The sequence below is a fragment of the Narcine bancroftii genome, chromosome 2, assembly GCF_036971445.1.
Source record: "Narcine bancroftii isolate sNarBan1 chromosome 2, sNarBan1.hap1, whole genome shotgun sequence".
Lineage (NCBI taxonomy): Eukaryota > Metazoa > Chordata > Chondrichthyes > Torpediniformes > Narcinidae > Narcine > Narcine bancroftii.
Genome location: NC_091470.1, coordinates 284,910,220 through 284,930,446, shown reverse-complemented (window position 1 = coordinate 284,930,446; position 20,227 = coordinate 284,910,220). Strand labels below are relative to the sequence as shown.

Here is a 20,227-nt window from a genome sequence, read left to right as displayed (position 1 = left end):
ATAGACCAATATCTCTACTTAACTCAGATTATAAAATAATAGCAAAACTATTAGCAAATAGATTGGCCGACTTTATACCAAAAATAGTAAAACTAGATCAAACTGGATTTATTAAAAAAGATGAACAACGGACAATATCTGTAAGTTCATTAACTTAATCCATGCAGTACAAGGAAATAAGACACCAACAGTGGTGTTTGCTTTGGACATAGAGAAAGCCTTTGACAGGGTAGAATGGAATTATTTATTCAAAGTACTACAGAGGTTCAACCTACAAGAGAAATATATTAATTGGATTAAAGCATTATATAAGGGACCATTGGCGAAGGTGACAGTAAATGGATATTTATCGAACCAATTTAAATTAAGCAGGTCAACTAGGCAGGGATGTCCACTATCTCCCTCACTGTTCGCTTTAGCTATAGAACCCTTGGCAGAACTGATAAGAACAGAAAATAAAATAAAAGGGATAAAAATAAAAGAGAAGGAATATAAAATCAGTCTATTTGCAGATGACATCATAGTATACTTAACAGAACCAGAATTATCAATAAAAGAATTACATAAGAAATTGAAGGAATATGGAGAAATATCAGGGTACAAGATCAACGCAAATAAAAGTGAAGCGATGCCAATGAATAATGTGGATTTCACAAAGTTTAAGAAGAATCACCATTTAAATGGCAAACACAATCAATCTGATACCTAGGTATTAGACTAGATGATAAACGAGGCCATCTATACAAATTAAATTATCAGCCATTAATGAATAAATTACAAGATGACTTACAACATTGGAAAGATTTACCACTAACACTGATAGGAAGGGTAAATTGCATTAAAATGAATATCTTCCCAAGGATACAACCCCTATTTCAATCGTTACCAATTCCCTTAACAGAGTAATTCTTCAATGAGCTAAAGAAAACAATAAGGAAATTCTTATGCAAACCGAAGATAGTGCTAGATAAATTAACAGAATGGTACAAACAAGGGGGCTTACAGCTACCAAACTTTAAGAATTATTATAGAGCAGCTCAATTAAGATATATATCAGATTTTTATCAAACAAGGGGAAAACCGGATTGGAGCAGGTTAGAGCTAGATAAAATAGGGGAGAAGGTACCAGTACATATACTTTATAAGTGGGATGAAAAACTGGTGCAATATAGAAGTTCACCAGTACTGCACCATCTGCTCAACATTTGCAAGATTCTGTGGCCAGACAGATTTTCTACCTATCATTACTATTCCAGCAGCAATACATTTTCACCTTGACAAATGGTTACTCAAACAAAAGTTGATTTTAATTTACACATGAAAATAGAATCAAACTTTAACTTACCAGTATTGACTTACTTAACCTAACTTGATCCCCTTCTACTTCTAAGCGCACGTGTATGTAATGTGTGTGTATGTTCAGAAAAGTTCTTTGGTTCACAGTTCAATCTCACTTCTCATTCCTCCAAGTTCAGGCAATTCTTATTCTGTGCACAGAACTTAACATTTATTAAGTTCACCAGGCTTTGGTGCTTGAAAGGTAAATGGTTCCCACTCAGGAAGTTTCTTGTTGGTTTTCAGAGAGAGAGATTTTTTGTTCCAGAACATCCACAACTGATTCCTTTTAATCACTCTAGTGCTGATGAAACTTGCTGGCTTCAGGGTTCTTCAGATGATGACTTCTTTCTTTCAGGTCACCAGAGTTCCTTTTTGTTTCCTTTATTCCAAGTGAAACATTAGACAGCCAGTCCTCTCCTCTTGCATGAACCACAAGGGCTTTGACAAGGCCATCTTCCAATGGGGCTTTCCACAAGCTTGCCAGCTTGTCCTGTTCCAGTCCCAGCTACTGTTACTGGCTGTAACACTTTAGAAGTCTGTCTCTCTGTCAAAACCTGTTTGACGCTCTCTGCTTGCAATATCACATGACCCTCTTAGAACAGCAAGTTATCTTCCAGACCATCTGTGGCTCCAACCAGATCTTGCATCTGTTGCCTTTTGTAAACAACAATCCATTAGTGAAGTCTCTTGAGCACTCTTCAAAGCTCTTGCAAAAGACATGGAGCCAATATGTCTAGCATTAACAGAGCTCCAGTATTTTAAATAATATCTGTTTTAAAGTGTTTGTATGTAACCTACTTTAACAAACCTTTCCCAATTTATCTCTCAAAAACATATCTATATACTCTGTCACACTATCAGTAGTGCAAAAATCGGTACTCAAGAAAATATACAAATACAAGAGAGAAATATAAACTAACTCTGCAATTCAGAAACAAATAAATATTCAGTTGTAGCAACTGTGTCGCAGTGCGAAATGAAGATCAAGAAAATGATCAGATGTAGTCGAGTTGAAGTTCAGTAAAAGTAATTTCCTCAGTCACTTGCAGCTTTTTAAAACCCCGTGTGTTCCAGATGACGCCATCACATTGTGATATTGTGACGTCACTTGGAACCGCATCTGCATCTCCTCTTTTAACACCTGATGTTAGTTCTGGTCCACTGAAATCTATTTTTAATTTAATTCTACCAAAATTTGGAATCTAATACAAGTATATCAAAATTAAAAGTGTGTTTGTATATTACTTTGTAATAGTTTGGAGCCCACCTCACTAACAAAAGACAGAGGAAAAACCCAACACCCAACCCCAACCAACAAATTTTCCCCTGCAACCGCTGCAACCGTGTCTGCCTGTCCCGCATCGGACTTGTCAGCCACAAACGATGTTGCAGCTGACGTGGACATTTACCCCTCCATAAATCTTCGTCCGCGAAGCCAAGCCAAAGAAGAAAGAAGAAGTTTGGAATCTGCTAGATTAACCTCACAAAACTCCCATGGTGCTAAATTATGAGAGTTTTACTTTGTTAGAATTAATGACCAAAGAACATGGTCACAGATCATGAGTACAAGAAACTAATCAATGTGGAGTTCAAGGAAATGAAGTCTGCTTTGTCACCAGTGTTACAATAGGAGTGTTAAATCAATGCTATCTATGGGATGACAGTAATAACCCTAACCCTGCTGTGCAAAGGATAAGGCTTTATGTGTGGTGGATATATTTTGCACACAATGACACGCAAATAGCCTTTGCTCCTCAATGGTGGAACTAGCTCACGGATACAGAGGTAGTGAGGGGTGAAGGGACTTATTCTTGGCCAGGGCAGGATCTGAAGTCAGAGTAAAGGTCAGAGATTGCAAACTGTAGCTTCGAAAGTTGGAACATCAGAGTTTGAAGACAGGATTATTTTGTGTGGTGAATGGTGATTAGAGATTCAACAGGTTAATTTTCCTTCATAACTGCCTGTTGCACGTATGTGGTAGTATTTGGCAATGTATACAAGGACACTAACATGAACTTCTCCCAGTCTTGCCATTTAAAAAATACTCAACATTTCTATTTTTCTACTGAAGTAGTTATCAAGTCCTATATCAAGATGTGTGCAGGACATATCTATCTCGTGCAAAGTTTTAGCCCTTCTTGTGCAGCGGATTATTACTGATGGCATTATGGCATAATTTTCTGTGGTTATATGCATAGGTGGCACTCATCTTAATAAACGGTCCTGACCCAAAGCATTGACTGATCATTTCTAATCATGGATACTGCCCGACCTGCGGAGTCTCTCTGGCTTCTTTGTTCAAATGATCCAGCTCTAATCATTGTGATGCTCCACTAATCACACCCTGCCAACTGAAAAGGGTCTATTATTCCTTTTCTTTATTTTCTACCTGTTAATTCTGAATCCACACTCATCTTTTATTCCTATTTCCATGTGTTCGTCACCGTCCTCTTATCTGAACCCATATTACAGATTTCAGTTTTCTAATATCTACTAATGTCACACTAACAAGTTAGTAGTTCCTGGGTAGAGGGTCGCATTTACCACTCCAGTCAGCAGGACCCTTCCAAATGTAAGTAATTTTAAAGATAATAACCAGAGTATCCATTATCTTTATAGCCACTTTCTTGAATGCTTGGGGATGTAGATATAGTTTATCAGATTTATGTGTTCAGGTTCTTTATTCTTCTTTTATAAATTCTTCCATTTCATTATATCAGGATTCAATGTGCTCTTGCTCATTTTGTTTCACCACACATACCTATAGTTTACCCTCATTTTTAATTTCCCACTTTATCAATTTTTTGGATATCCTATTAATTCTAAAAAAAAATCCTTCTCCATTAATACACTATGTGACAATTTATTTTGCAAACAACTTTATATCTTACAAAAACAGTAAAAAATAAATAAAGGAAAACTGAGATGTAGAGGTTATTGGCACAAAATTTTGTTGATAATGCTGCAACATAGAAATTAATAGAGGCATTATGTAGAAATCAGTTTGTTTGTGGTTTGACTTGCAGCCATGCTCTTGTTTAATGCCTTTAGGCATTTTTGTGGCTTTAATGATGCTGTGTCAGTAGGAATTGCTTTTATAAGTGCTTCCTTACAATTGAGGTTGTGGAGCTGGATAACAAAACACTAAAGCATGGCAGTAGCACCAACCTCTGAGAGGAGAGTATAATTGCAGCATGACAGGTGTCAGTGAGCAGTTTGCTTCATAGATTATTTTATTTATATTTTCAAATCAACATGAAATTGATAAATTACATAAAAGATACATAATCTTATCATTCGATGTTGATTTTGAGTAAGAAAAGAAAAAAACAAGAGCAAACCTTAACCCGTCCCACCCCCCCCCCCATTGAAGAGAGAAAAGAAAAAGATGAAAAGAAAAAAAAAGTTTCATTGAATTCATCAATCTCTTGCTAAGGGACAAATATCCTGACTTACCTGAAATCCTAGGTGGTTCCTGGTTGCAGGTGGGTGGGATGGTGCATTATTAAGAATGTTGAAGTGTTGAAGATATGGACTTCAAATTTTTAGATTTTTTTTTCCTAAGGGTAATTTTCTCCAGGGGTATACAAGTGTATATTTCTGCTTTCTAACGAGTCATACCTAGATGGAAATCAGATTTCCAGGTAACCGCTATACACTTCCTGGCTACCACCAATGTGATCTTTACAAATTCTAATTGGCATTTCGACCACCTCATTTTGGGTCTTGCACCTGCTATATCTCCCATTATAAACAATTCTGGTATCTTTATAAATTTTTATTTCTAGAAGATTTCCCAAACCTTCCTAGAAAGGCCTCACCTTGAACATGATTAAGTTGAATGCAAAAAGGTTACTGTTTCTTCACTGCATCTAAAACATTGATCTGATATTTCTGATTTTAATTTGTGTAATTTTTGGAGTGTAAGATGTAGTTGGTGCAAAAAAATTGTATTGCGCCAATCTATACCTTACATACTGTCCCGACATAAGTTGTACCAGCTTTTTTTTATCAATCAGTATACCCAAATCTGTCTCCCATCTTTGCCTAGATTTGTGCCACCTTGTTTCGGGGTACCATTTGAATTCAGAAATACACTTTTGAAATAAATTTCTTTGTAGTCCCCTTTCGAGCCAGAGTCTCTACTTCACTGCACTGCAGTAAGGTCATTATTGGGCCCAATTTGTCCCTTAAATAAGTTACGCCATATTTGTTTTTTAATTAATCAAATTACATTAATTTTCCCTGCTCATAACAACGGTCGATACACCTGATCCCTTTTTGGGACCAGATGTCCTGGATTTTATTGTCCATTGTTAAAGGAATAAACCTATTTTGAGCTAGAGGAATTTTAGGATATAGGCCACCTTTAGTTCTGACTTAATAATTTATTTTATTCAAAATATTAATTATGTTTTAATAAGGGATTTTTTACACACAAAATTAAATTTGAATTTCATTTATATATGAAATCTTCTGCTATCCTTTCTCTCACCTTATGCAGCTCTATTTTTGCCCAAGAAGGCATCTCTTCCATAAAAGTCTGGGAGCTTCAAACCTCCCACCTTGTAATCCCATGATAATTTATCAATAGAGATTCTGAGTGGCTTACCCTTCCAGAGGAATTTCCTAATGTTTTTGTTTAAGTCTTGAAAAATCTCTGAGGTATTGGAATCAGTAATGTCTGGAAGAGAAATTGGGCTCTTGGAAACACATTCATTTTTATATAATTGACCCTCCCAACAGAGTTATTGGGAGAGTTATCCATTTACCAAGGTCTTCCCCAATTCTCTTAAGCAAGGGAAGATAGTTCAACCGATATAAATTCTGTGTTATAATCTCCCTTTATCCCTCAATACTTTATACCATTTAGCGTCCACTTAAATTTCTCTGAATTTGATTATAATTTCCTCCCATAAGTGGCGTAATTTTGCTTTTATCCCAAATTACTTTATAACCTGAAACTATCCCATGATTATTCCGGTTTAGATTGCAGTTTTTGTAATGAGTTTGGTGGTTCTGTCGGATACATCATCAGCAAATAAATTAATTTTATATTCTTTCTGATTGACCTTGAATCCTTTTATGTCTGTATCTCATTGGGTAGATTTCACTCGCGGTTCTATAACAAGGATAAAGAGAGCTGGAAATAATGGACGACTCTGTCTACTGGGTCTGCATAATGGGAATGCTATGAAATTTGACCATTAGTAAACACTTTGGCTTTAGGCTCAGAATATAGAGCTTTAATGCAATTTATAAATGTTTGCTCTAACCCAAATTTTTCCAGCACCTTAAATAGAAAGTCCCATTCCAGTACGGTGAGTTATCCACAAAATTTTTTGGTGGTGTCATAATGTCATAAGTTGAAAAAAAGTTGAATTTTTTTTATTACCTGCTGTACTCAAGTGGGACTCTGACACACTGTTTTGAATCCATTTTGAATGTTGCTGCAGTTTTCTTATTTTTATAAGCAGAGGTCACATTTTTTGCTAAGAATTAAACTTTATTTCATGTTTGAAAAATGTTCCCTTGTTCTTTGTTGTAGTTTTAGCCACTGATACAAGTATTATGCTGATGCTACTGGGCTGGGATCCAAGTGGGGACCTTGGGCTCCTGGGCAGGTTCATTTATGGTGGTGGGGAGGTGTTGGGATCGGCAAAAGTTGATACAAGTTTTATGCTGCTTAAACTGGGCTGCTTAAAGCCATTCTCAGATATCCAGAAATGCGGTCAACTGGTACATGGCCGGTCCTGAGCATTTCAGATAATCGGAAATGTACCGTGTGTGTGTGGAGAGAGAGAGAAAATAGATATATAGGCTTCTTTAGATGAGTTATGGAGGTGAATGGATAAATTCTATATATTAGCAGATAATTTGTACTGAACCTCAACTGCATGTTACCAGATATATCCATGGGGTTGGATTTGGTGTAAACTAACATATATATATATATATTGTAATAAATATTAAAGATCTAGTCAAGAACAAGAACTGTTCCTTTAACACGTGCAATCAGTGTAGGAGTATTGAGTTATTTCCAGTCTGGAAATTGGGCCCAATCTCCTGGTGATTTGCCCTTTCTGCTTTGTGTCTTGAGAGGATGGCTGTTAAAACCGATAATGGAAAATTATTGGTGCCTAATTGTAGTTTTATTGCCTTGTTTACCATCATCTTTCAAATCTTTGTGATGCAAGTGTCAATTTTAAATAAACTTTATCCCAAATTCTATTTTTCAGTTTTGGATATTTTGATTAATACTACCATTAGTGTTCCAGACATGAAGATTATACACATTTGATTACAAAGTGTTCTATTATTTTATTTCAGTTGTCTTTGAGCTCGGTGGAACATGATCCTACATGGGATAAGTAATCACATTGTGCTGATATAATTTGGATATTGTACAGAGCTCCAGGAATATGAAATGCTGGATTAATGGCGCATTACTCTCTTATCCTGATTGACATAAGTGTAGATCAATCAGGAACATTGGATGTTATTCGCTGGATGAAGTCCAAAGTGAAGCAAAATCAAAACAATAGATGGCATATTACTGTATTTTAAGAAAAATCGAGGGACAGCAGAATTTTAATTGCCTATAACCTATCATTTACTAACTTATTCATAGCCCATTGAACCAATGCACTAAATGACTTGCCATTAAATTATATGGATCAGAAAACTGCTGGGTCTGCATATTCTCATTTGTCTTGGTGTATCTGACATTCCTCCTTGCAATTATATTCAATTTTGGAATAATACACTTGTTTAGACAGAAGGTGAGATGCACTTGCTTATGTTGTTCTTTCCTAAGCTCAATAGAATAAACCTTTTGTTGAGTGGTCTCAGACATGGAAAAAATTACTTGACAATGGTCAAGCCAATCATATTTGTTATATTTTGGGATGGAGATGTCCTGAGACCCTACGTAGATCAACTGGTGAACATTTAACGGGCATTTTTAATTTCTTCCTGCAACAGTTCATCATTGTAAAAGTTCAAAACTAAAGCACAGGCCTAACTGACTACCAACCAGTACCTCTGACATGAAGTGCTTTGAGAGGCCAGTCATAACTCACATTAGTAACTGCATCCCAGACGGCCTTGACTTACTTCAATTTGCCTATTGTCCAAAACGTTCCATGGTAGACATCATCTTGTTGTCCCTCCATACACCCTCTTCATAGACCATAGCTCTGCATTACCATAGTCCTGTGCAAACTCACACCCAGACTTTGGGATCCAGGCCTCAGCAACCTCCTCTGATACTGGATCCTTGACTTCCTGTCTAACAGACCGCAATCAGTGATGATGAGTAGCAACATCTCCTCCACAATCATAATCAACACTGGCGCTCCTCAAGAGTATGTATACTCCCACGACACTCAAGATTGTACAGTTAAATACCATTCCATCTCCATCTTCAAATTTGTTGATGGCATCACAGTTGTAGCCCGGGTTCAAATAGTGGAGTCCAAGAGGAGATTGAAAGACTAGTAGCATGGTGCCAAGATAACCTCTTTCTTATCGTCAGTGACATGAGGGAGATGATCATTGACTTTCTGAGAGGGGCAGAGACCATCCCCTGTTCATATGAATGGCACTGAAATGGACAGATTAGAAAGCTTGAATTTCTTAGTAATAAACATCACCAATGTCCTGACCTGGACCAACCATGTTGATGTGTTTGTCAATAAAATGCGCCCATACATCTGTTTTCTTAGAAGACTCAAGGTTAGTAAACAAAAATTTTAGTTACTGCCACTTAAATTGGCCTCTTGTCACACTAGTTCAAGATTGGATGTCATCTTGCTAGCCCTCTACTGAGCCTGAGGTCACCTGGACCACAAGAACAGCTACATGATGACTACAGCTTTGCGTTTAACACCGTCATATGAGCAAAACTAATAATCGTCCCCAGGGATCTGGAACTCTGTCCCTTTGTAATTGGATCTTCAATTTTGTTATCAGCAGACACCACTCAATGCAGATTGGCAACATGGTCTCATTCTAGCTGACCATCAAGACTGATTGCTCAGTCCCCTGCTCTATTCTCTCCACACTCACCATTCCAAAACTAAGCTCAGCTTCTACACAATTCTCTGATGACACCATCTACGTTGGCCAAATTACAGGAAACGATGTCAAAATGTAAGCTGAAGTTTGAGAATCTGATTATGTGGGGCCAGAGCGACAATAAAGCTCTCTACAAGCTTACTGTGGACTTTAGGAAGGGACCATGCACCTGCCTTCATTGATGGGATGGCAGTGAGGAGTTTCAAGACTCTGGGAGTCAATATGCCAAAAGACTTCTGGAGCCAACCTATCAAATGGTGCAGTATGCATACCAACACCTCTTTTTTAAAAGGTCTGAGGAGATTTATCATTTTGTTGAATACCCTATCAAACTTGTACAAGTTTACTGAAGAAAGTATATTTACTGGTTACATCATGACCTAGTTTAGAAACTAGGACACAGAAGGCTGCAGAAAATAACAGGCATCTATGTGAGGCCCTGTCTCAAGAAGGCAGCCAATATTACAAAGGATCCTAAATCACTCCCATCACAAACTTTTCTTGCTGCTACTTTCAGACAGAAGGTACAGAAGCCTGAAGTCCAGCATCTCCAGGTTCAAGAGCTTCCCTTTCGATGAGGCACTTAACTCTCCCCACACAAGCCTAACCATAATTCCAACTATATACAAATGCAGGATCATCAAAAAAATCAGTCTGTATTATTGAAACATCTTTTTTTCTCCTTGGACTAACTATAGTTGTGAATATTTATATTTTCCTTTCTATTAATTATTTTCTTAGCATTTTCTGGTCATTTAATTTATAGTATTTTAGCTGGTGTATCTTCTGTACCTATGCGGCTGCATCAAGTAGAAATTTCAATGCTTCTCTATATTGTACTTGTGTATATCTCATCACCTCTCTAGCTCTGAAAACCTAATTTTATGCATAAAATTAATCAAGCACAGTTGAGCAGAGTCCTTAGTTGAAAAATGAAACCATATTTTTCCAGAAATTCTTATGTAGAAAGTGTTGGAATAGCTATGACAGAAATGGGGAACCTGGGACAATGGACTGGAGTTATTTTAGGAACATGCTGGAAATAATTTTGGTCATGTTGTAAACAGCATGCAAGAACAGAAGGGTTTATGGTTCAGAGGGATATGGACCACATGCAAATAAATAGGATTAGTCCAGAGTGCTATTTTAGTTTGTACAGATTAGTTGAGCTAAAGGGCCCATTCTCTGAGGTGTAAACAATTCTCAGACTAGAGGAATTAATCCCTTTTAGTGCATCTCCAGTCACAGCAGCAAAGATGCAATAGTGCTATTTTCAAAACAGCAAAGATCACACAATTAGGATAACTTGGGCAGTCAGGCCAATGAATTGTCACTCATTCGCACCTGTCATTACAATAAAATGAGCTCTGTTTCAACAATCAACTTACTACTACAGGTACACAATCTTTTATCTGGAACCCTGGGGGGACAGTGTGTTTTGAATTTCAGATTTTTCCAGATTTCAGAAAAGCTGCCCCAGATTTAAGCCCACCCGAATTGTGCTGCCATATCCACCCCCTTCCAGTCACATTGCTTTCGCTCTCCCCCCTGCCCACCTGAATCACGTTGCCATCTCTCTCCCCCCACCCACCCGAGTCGTGCTGTCTCTCTCCCCTCGCCCACCCGAGTCGCGCTGCCGTCTCTCTCCCCTCGCCCACCAGAGTTGCGCTGCTGTCTCTCTCACTCTCTCTCTCTCTCTCTCTCCCTCCGCTACACCAGCACCAGGAAAAAATACCGGTTTTTGTAGCTTTCTGGATTTTCGATGTCCGGAAAAAGGATTGTGTACCTGTACTTCAGTTCCTCATATCATAGAACAAAATGTTTCAACCATCCACATGAGGCAAGTCAAAAAATTCCTTCTGAGCATCCACATACAAAACACTGATTTCTTTTTCTCTAGCAAATTCCTTACTTCAAATTTCCATTAAAAATTTCATAATTGAAGATGTTAGCATTTAAAGAAACTTGTTAAACAATTGAAAAGAATAAATATGAAAGGATATTCGCTTGTTTTATGCCAAATATTTCACAATTTAAACTGTTTGATATGAAGGCCTAAGATTTATGAATATGATGAACTCAATTCGCCAGCTCACCTCTCTGCTGTCCCTGCCCCCTCCCCATATTTCTTCCCCCAGGCCTATACTGCTCACTGCAATGATGTAAGTCTATTGAAAATGAACGTTGTAACAAAGTCAATGGAATGAATTTTACCTGAATCTTATTATCTCTTCCACTTTGGAGAATTTGAAATGAGAAGTTGAATTCTTCCATATGACTGAACTTAATTTTAGGAATGATTCAGTGACCACAGTGATAATATTATGTAATTATATATTCATTCATTTCAAATAAAAGGCAATATTTCAGTCCTTTCCACAATAGAACCAAATTTACTGCTTGTGTGAAGCAAGTGACAGAAATTTATAGCATTGCTTGAACAAAACACAAACACATGAGCTTGAGACTTCCCAGCACCAAAAAGATAAGTTATCAGCGTTTGCTAAAATTGAATTGCTTTCAGGGCAATAACAATAACATTTAGATATTTTTAGATATATATCCCCGAATCAGCATTCATACAAACCTCCTCAAGGTTATTGCTCTTAGCTGCAAAGGTAGGTGCTACAGTTTGATTGCTCATCCTCCAATTCTTATGACTAAAAGATGGAAATATTTTCTGGATGCAGATCATGTTTCCAAAAGCTGCTGTTTGTTTTTCTGAGATGGAATATTAGTATTTAAATGTAATATATTTCACCAGGATGTGGTGCCTGCCACATTGACCACCGCCAGTGGGCTGATATCGCCTCAAACCGTGCATCTTGGCGCCTCACAGTTCGGTGGGCAGCAACCTCCTTTGAAGAAGACCGCAGAGCCCACCTCACTGACAAAAGGCAAAGGAGGAAAAACCCAACACCCAACCCCAACCAACCAATTTTCCTCTGCAACCGTGTCTGCCTGTCCTGACTCAGACTTGTCAGCCACAAACGAGCCTGCAGCTGACGTGGACATTTTACCCCCTCCATAAATCTTCGTCCGCGAAGCCAAGGCAAAGATTTCACCAGGATGCTCATTACTGCGAATACTCAAAGATGGCTGTATCCCTCATTGTTATACGGTTCTGTTTAAGATAAAATCATTGTGGGATACAGTCTGATTGCCACTGGAACACTTCCGCCACACAGCCCCACCCAGAACCGGCGCCAATGTCTGATTTACCCATGAATTAAATATTCAGAAGCTTCAAGACATTGCAAGCAACATAATCAGCTAGAAAATAATAGGGTGAATCTGAAATGTTAGTGATATATTTTTTAGTTTATTAAAAGATGGTTTTTCATTAAAAGTTGAAGACATTCAGAATTTTATGGTTCACATCTGAGATGAGGATGAATTTGTGAGCAGTTCTGCGGGAGATTCTCAAAAATAAACAGCAACTCTTCAGAATGCTTTTTGGTCATCATCAAGTTGTTTCCTGAGGGAAAATATTGTAACTGAATATACGGTGGATTAAATTTTATGAGAGCAGTATGTTTGATGGAATAAAATCTAAGCGAAAAGAATTATATTGTTTTAATCTCTGGTTCGACATAATTTAGTTTCACCTCTCACTAAATGTGAAATGATAAAAGCTTTGCCTAGTTTTGCTTACTAAAATGTGTGTAGATATTTCTGTTCCTTGCAATCAGTTTGTGAATTTGGTTGGTGAAGGCTAGTAAACTTTTACATCACACCACACCTTTCTGAGTTTGTTTAAACAGAATGCTCACTCCTTGTCGGCAATGACATTGGAATTTCAAAATGCATAAGCTTATTGGCAGATGCTGAATGCTCCAGGTATCACCAGGTACGAAGGTCTTAGCAATAAAGGAACTTACTAAATAAACATGACTGAATACGATCATTTTTATTGCGCTAAATTTATTGCAATTTCAACATTGCATTTGTCTATTACAACTGCATGGGGATTAATGTTCAAATGGTTGTACGTATCAAACTGAGTTCAATTAGGAACTTACCCAGATATCACAATTTAAAAAGTCTAATATTACTTAAATGTAAGTAATATTAATGTTGAAGATATTGCAGGCAAACGGAGAGTTTGTTGCTGCCAAAAGTCCCTCATTTAAAGTGGGTGAGGGTGTGTCTGGGTAGGGAACACAATGGGAACTACCTGTAACCTATTTTATCCTGCTCTCATTACAATTGTTTAAAAAATATGTCTGGATATTTTGCCAAAACCTCTCAATAACCAGGGATAGATAACATTAAAAATCAGTATCTATTTTATCCTGAATTGTGTAAAATTATCGTTTAAAACACATGATTTATCCAGCCCATTGGTTCATGCTGAGTGCTTCATTGCTTTTTTTAAGAGCCGATAAAATTTCTGCAGATAGTCATTTTAGTTCTTTTTCTGTTACATCTAGCTTCCTTTTATAAAGACTGATGCAAAATATCCATTGAGCCTTCATCCTCTTTAATTACATGCCTCAAGTTATCAAGCACATCAAGGAACTGAATCCCAAGTCGTTGGAGAATTGGGAATGGTAATTAAAAAGTTTTAAAGATATTGCCCTAAAAAAGCTAAGACAAAGGCTTGTGGAGTAAGTATGGGGATACGATCAAATGGTGTACAAGAAGTGGAGATGTAGAGTCATTCTGAGATATGATATTAAAAGAGATGGTTTGGTAGAAGTGATATGAAAATGAAGATGCACAGGCATTATGGAGATGTGCAGATATTGGGGGTGATGAAGAGGACTGAATGAGAGGAAGTTGACAGCAGAATCATAGAGAGAATTTGTGTAATCAGTAATGTGGAATGTGTGATCAGATGTAACATTTTAATGTAGAATTGAGAAAAGCACATGGTATGGTTTCTGAGATAAAAGAGGATGCTGTAGCGGCGGCTACTCTGATCCTGCAATAACACACGTAACCAGACGGGTTGAGCTCAGTGAGCAGACTAGTTTATTGCAGGGTGCTGGGCTGCACTTATACTCTCAGCCTGGACCTGGCTGAAAACCACGCTGGAGGGCGCAGACATCACCCGGGCGTCACGTGGTCCACAAGCGTGGGTTTCTGAGCCCCGAGCTGGAAGGAAGAGAAACCCCCAATGGTGTCATTTTGGCCGGCTGCCCCACTGCGTGGCTTAGAAGTGGGGCTGGTTCACTTGCCTTGTGGTGAGCCGCCACACAGCCCCACCCAGAACCGGCGCCAATGTCCTTTTTTGCTGGGCAGCCTCGCTTCTTGGGCTGGGCAATGACCACAGGCTTGGTGGGATTGATGTGCGCTGGCTTCAACCTGTCCATGGTAAACAGCTTATGCCTGCCACCCAAGTCCAGCGTGATCGTTGAACTGGAATGCTGTATAACCATGTATGGCCCCTCGTACGGTTACTGCAGAGGGGCCACAGTCAGTCCCCGCCAAACAAAAATGAACTCTGTGGAAAGCAGCTCGCCAGGAACATGAGTCGGGCGGGTGACATGCCTGGGTGGCGGTGCAGGTACAAAGGAGTCCAAGCGTGCCTTGAAGTGAGGAAGTAGTTCATGCGGTGACCGCTGGGGATTGTGAGATGAGTTGACGAACTCACCAGGTAGAGCCAGTGGTGCACAGTAGACCAGCTCAGGTGATGACGCCTGCAGATCTTCCTTGGGAGTGGAGCGGATGCCCAGGAGCACCCAAGGCAGTTCATCCATCCATTCGGGACCGGTGAAGCGGGCCATGATGCCAACTTAAGGTGGCAGTGCAGACGTTTGACCAGTCCATTGTCCTGACAGTGGTAGACAGTAGTGCGGTGTAGCTGTATCTCCAACTGGTTGGCGTACTGTGCCCAGAGCGCAGATGTAAACTGGGCACCCCGATCGCTGGTGAGGTGAGCCGGGACGCCGAATGGGGCGACCCAACCATGCAACAGGGCTCAGGAGTAGGAGTCGCTGGAGGAGTCTGGCATCGGGATGTGAAAGGTCATGGATGTGACGGAAGACTTGCCTGCGCCACTGCTGTGGAACCACTGGCCGTGGAGTGCCCAAGGAGATATCGCACAGGATGGTGCCTTTTCCGCTCGGAGTCGGGAGGTCTCGGAACAGCAGGCTGGTGATGGCGGGCTTGAAGGCCTTCATCTCCTCATCAGCTTCCAGGTTCTGGGCGAGCTGGTTGAAGTCGAGGCTGGGCGTCAGCACCCAGATGTCCGGTCGTGAGAGTGCATCGGCAACCACATTATCCTTTCCCGCCTTGTTCCGAATGTTGGTGGTAAACTCCAACATGAAGGAGAGGTGACGCTGCTGGTGGGCCGACCAGGAATCCTTTGCCATCGCGAGCGCCTGGGTGAGGGGTTTGTGGTCGGTGAAGATGGTAAAAGACCTCCCCTCCAAAAAATAGCAGAAATGCCGCACTGCCATGTACATGCCCAGTAACTTGCAGTCCAAAGCACTATACTTGCGTTCTGGTGGGCAGAGCAGGTGGCTGAAGAATGCCAGTGGCTTCCAATGCCCATTCATCTGCTGCTCCAGGGTGGCACTGATGGCTGTGGCAGATGCATCAACAGCGAGAGCCATATGCAGGTCGGTGTGCGGGTGGGCAAGCATAGTGGCCTTTGCGAGGGCATCCTTGGTGGCCTCGAATGAGGTGCAGGCTTCTAGGTTCCAAGCGAGCGTCTTGTGCTTGGCTGCGATGAGGTCAAAACAATCTGCTGGGGGAAGTCAGTGAGTTGAACAGCATCAGTGGGAGAAAAAGGAATGATGCTCCCGCTGATGCTTCTTGCCCAGCTGAGTTCATCCGGTAGACTTTTTTTGTTCCAGCCATCCCACATCTACAGTCTCTTGCATATCTCTTCTTTTCAACAGCTTATCCCTCTTTCCACCTGTCATCGTGAACCAGGCCCTCCAGCATTTCTCACTCCCCCTGCAGAATGTTCCTTACCAGATTGAAAATATTGCTGACCCTTTGGCCGCTACATCTGATCCTCTTACTAACCAGTACCCAACCAGTATTGCTTGCCTAGATTTTTCTTGCCTTGCTGTATCCTCAAATTTTTGTCAAAGGTGAAGAAAAAGTCTGGTGATGTCTTAGTCTCATGATGGTTTACATTCTGCTTGATTTTGTTTTGACGTTCAGCAATATTTTCCACAAGTGGAATCCCAAGATGGCAGTAAAAAGTATAACATTTTGGATCTTGTTAAAGTAATTGAACATTGATTTTATGATGGAATTTAGTTAGAGAAAAAAATAAAGGATCAGAGCCTTTCAGTCATGTTCATTTTTGTGTGTACATGCTAAAATCATGGCAATTGTTTCCTTGATTGCATCAGTGTATAGCCATGAGACGAGGAGTAAAGTGCATCACCTATTGTTTCACTTCATGTGTAAATATTTTTGAGATTTTTCAGTATGATTTAGTTGAATTTAAAATGTAATAACCAATTACAAATGTATCTTGGTGACCATTTTATCTAAGTAATGTTGCTAATTTAAAAAAAATTGTCTTCCTAAAAAATTGTATATCTCTTTTGAATAAATCTGTCATAATTTAGGATTTTACTGGAAAAAAAAATCAGGTAATTTGTTATTGGGATGAGAGGTTGTCAATGCTAACCAATTAGTTTGTTGACTGCTGGCCAGAAGATTGGTACAAGGATTGAAACAGGCTTTAGACTGCCCTGTTATATATATACACATTGTAAAGATGAAAAATGCTTTTAGATGATTTGGACGTTGAAATTTCAAGGATAAATTTAAATTTGAATCACAATAGAAACTATGGGAGCGCATTAATTTCCTCCCTGTCAAAGGAAGGAGAAAGCTACCATCTTGTCTTGCCCCAACCCATGCAGGTAAAGGCCATGCAAATGGCTGATAGTTGGAGGAAAATCAAATGGCCCTTGGAAACTTATCAGCTACCAGGCAGGTAAAATAAAACTCCAATAAACCTGTGATTTAGCATTTGGCTGAGCAGGTGATATTAGCTGGAATCCCTTTCCACTCATCATGTCCCCTTTCAACTTACCAGGTCCCTGGTTCCTGTGGTCTCTTTCAACATGCTGGGTTCAGTGGATAAGTTATTATAATCATGTGTGACATCAAAAGAGAAGATTGAAAGTGTATTGACAACGTCCAAGCAATCTGCCATTGCAAGATCATCAAAATTCTGAAGTGTGCCAGGTTATTGGATTGCTATGGCAGATAGTTGATTTTTAAAGGGTTGCACTGGACATGTAGAGGAAGGAGAATCTGGACTACACAGGTTAACTTGTGGATCTGAGATGTTCCCCTGCTTCCTCTCTGTCCACTTCAAACTTACGTGGAAATTCTCCACCACAGCTTCACAACCCTGCAGAGGTCTCTATTTTTTTTTAGGATCCCATTGAATTTCATTTAAAAATGAGTTTCTGAACCTGCTTTAGATTGTTGTGTTTTCTTCCTTCATAACCTACATGGCAAATTCAAAGGAAGAGGTTGAAATTTAAGTGAATAAATAACTTGCTTATTTTTAATTGTCTATCCAACTGGTTTTATTTGGCTGGTGTTGTGCAAGTCAACCACATATGTGATCATTAACATTTGTCTTTAAAATCAGGTTATAAATAATCAAATTCACTTTTTCCTCAAAAGAAAATTTAGAATCATGAAGCTTATTGGTTTCAGAATGATGAAGCACAGAATGAACCCATTTGATCCATTACATCTTTGAAACTCTGTTGAGAGCCAAATTAGTTTCATCCTCCTCTTCCTTCCTGCAGCACTTTTTTTCCCCCCCTCTCTGATATTTTATCCAGTTCCCTTCTGAATGTTGCTAGTGAATCTCCCTCCACCAAGTTGATAGTTAGGTTAGTCAGGTCAAGTTTATTTTCATCTGATTGCACAAGTACAACCCAATGAAGCCGTGTTCTCTGGTACTTGGTGCAAAACATGCAGACACAAAACCAGACATAACATGCATACAGAGAAATAATACATATGTAGGACAGATAATATATCTATAAAAAGAAATAAATGTTTCGTGAAGATGAGAGTGTCAGATGGTTATTGTGAACAGTTGCTTTGGTTGTTCAGCATTCTCACTGTCCATGAGAAGGTGTTCCTCAGCCTTGTGGCGCTGGCTCTGACACTCCTGCATCTGTTCCCCAACAGGAGTAGCTGAAAGATGCTGTGTGCAGGGTGGATGGGGTTCTCAATGATTTTGCGTGCCCTCTTCAGACAATAATCCCAGTAGGTCATGTCGATGGGGGAAGGGAGACTCCAATGATTATCTCTGCTACTCATGGTCCTGTGGATTGTCCTCCAATCTATTTCTCTGCAGCAATCATACTACACCGTGATGCAACCGGCTGAATGCTCTCGATAGAGATCCTATAGAAGGTTGACATAATGGTGGCTGGGAGGGGAGATGTTGAGTGTCTATGATAGGTCACTAGATAAGTGAACTCCAAGGAACTTGCTGCTCTCCCCTCCCCCTCTCTACTACAGAGTTGTTGATGTGTAGTGGAGGATGGTCATTCCTGGTACTCCTGAAGCCCACTGTGATGGATTGTTATATTATATTGTATATAAATATGTTTTTGAAGGCTATTGATTGGGGGGGTTAGAGTGTAGGCCATAAACAACCACAAACACTTCACAAAACAGATATCATTTAAAATGCCAGACAGGTCAAGTCAAATAGTCCAGGCTCTGAGTGCCTTTGCAAAATCTTTGTAGAATGCCTATAGAGACTTCACAAGTAAGTGTTAATTGGACATGCTGTGGAGTAATGGATTATTGTTTTAAAAGCAACAGATGAATGGACTCAGAAGATGGGGTCTGCTGCCGCAATCTGTCTGGTTGCAGTTTGCTGTTCAAAGAAGGTTATGTGGTTTGGCAAGCAGAGAGAGAGAATACCAAACAGGCTTTCTCTAAGAGAGAGAGAGAGAACTGGTTTCTGCACCATGGCAAGCTGGAAGCTTGTTTAAAACCCTATTTTGAAGATGAGTTGTGAGTTCTGAGTTCAGCCTATTGAAAAGCCTTGTGGTCAATACAAATGGAAATGGCTGGCTAGAGTGTTTCACTTGAAATAAGGGAAACAAAAGGAACTCTGTGGTGACCTACAGAAGAAAAGGTTATCATGTGGAAAATCGTGATGGGGAAAGTTTCTTCAGCAAGACATTGAAGTGTCTGATCGGAGGGAATCAGTTTGTGTGTGTCCAACAAGCAACAAATCTCTTTCTAAAACCAACAAGAACTTTCCTGAATGGGAACCAATTACCTCTAAGCACCCGAGCTTGGTGAAAATTCATAAATGTTAAATTCTGTGCACAGTGTAAGAATTGCCTGATACCGGTGAACTTGGAGGAGTGAGAAATGAGATTGGACTATGAATTAAAGAACTTTTCTGAACCTGTAAACATTACATACAAATGTGTTTAGAATTAGAAGGGGTTATGTTAGGTTAAGTTAATAATAATAAGTTGTGGCGGCTCAACACAAGGCAGGCGAATCGGCCCCGCTTGTAAGCCACTTGGCGGGTCATCTGGCCAAAATGGTGTCATTTGGGGTTTCCCTTCCTTCCAGCTCGGGGCTCAGAAATCTGCGCTTGGGGACCACGTGATGCCTGGGTGACATCAGCGCCGTCCAGCGCAGTTCTCAGCCAGGTATGGCCTGGGAGTGTAAGTGCAGCCCAGCAGCCTGCAATAAACTAGTATGCTCACTGAGCTCAACCCGTCTGGTTGTGTGTGTTATTGCAGGAGCAGTGTAGCCGCCGCTACAATTGGTGACCCAGAATGGTTCAAATGTCTTTGAACCCATCATGAGCGAACCTGGGATCAGCGCT

The 20,227-nt window shown here is 39.8% G+C and overlaps 1 protein-coding gene across 6 annotated transcripts in view; it reads left to right on the top strand.

Moving 5' to 3' along the window:
- The window catches only part of LOC138755356 (hepatocyte nuclear factor 4-gamma-like), a 150,681-nt gene that overhangs the window by 35,101 nt on the left and 95,353 nt on the right, over positions 1 to 20,227 (top strand). Inside the window, exon 2 of one of the 6 annotated variants that reach the window (XM_069921173.1) lies at positions 13,851 to 13,970. The exons of the other annotated variants lie outside the window; for them this stretch is intronic. The gene's annotated coding sequence lies outside the window, so the exon portion shown is untranslated. The remainder of the gene's footprint in view (positions 1 to 13,850; positions 13,971 to 20,227) is intronic. 6 annotated transcript variants of the gene reach the window in all.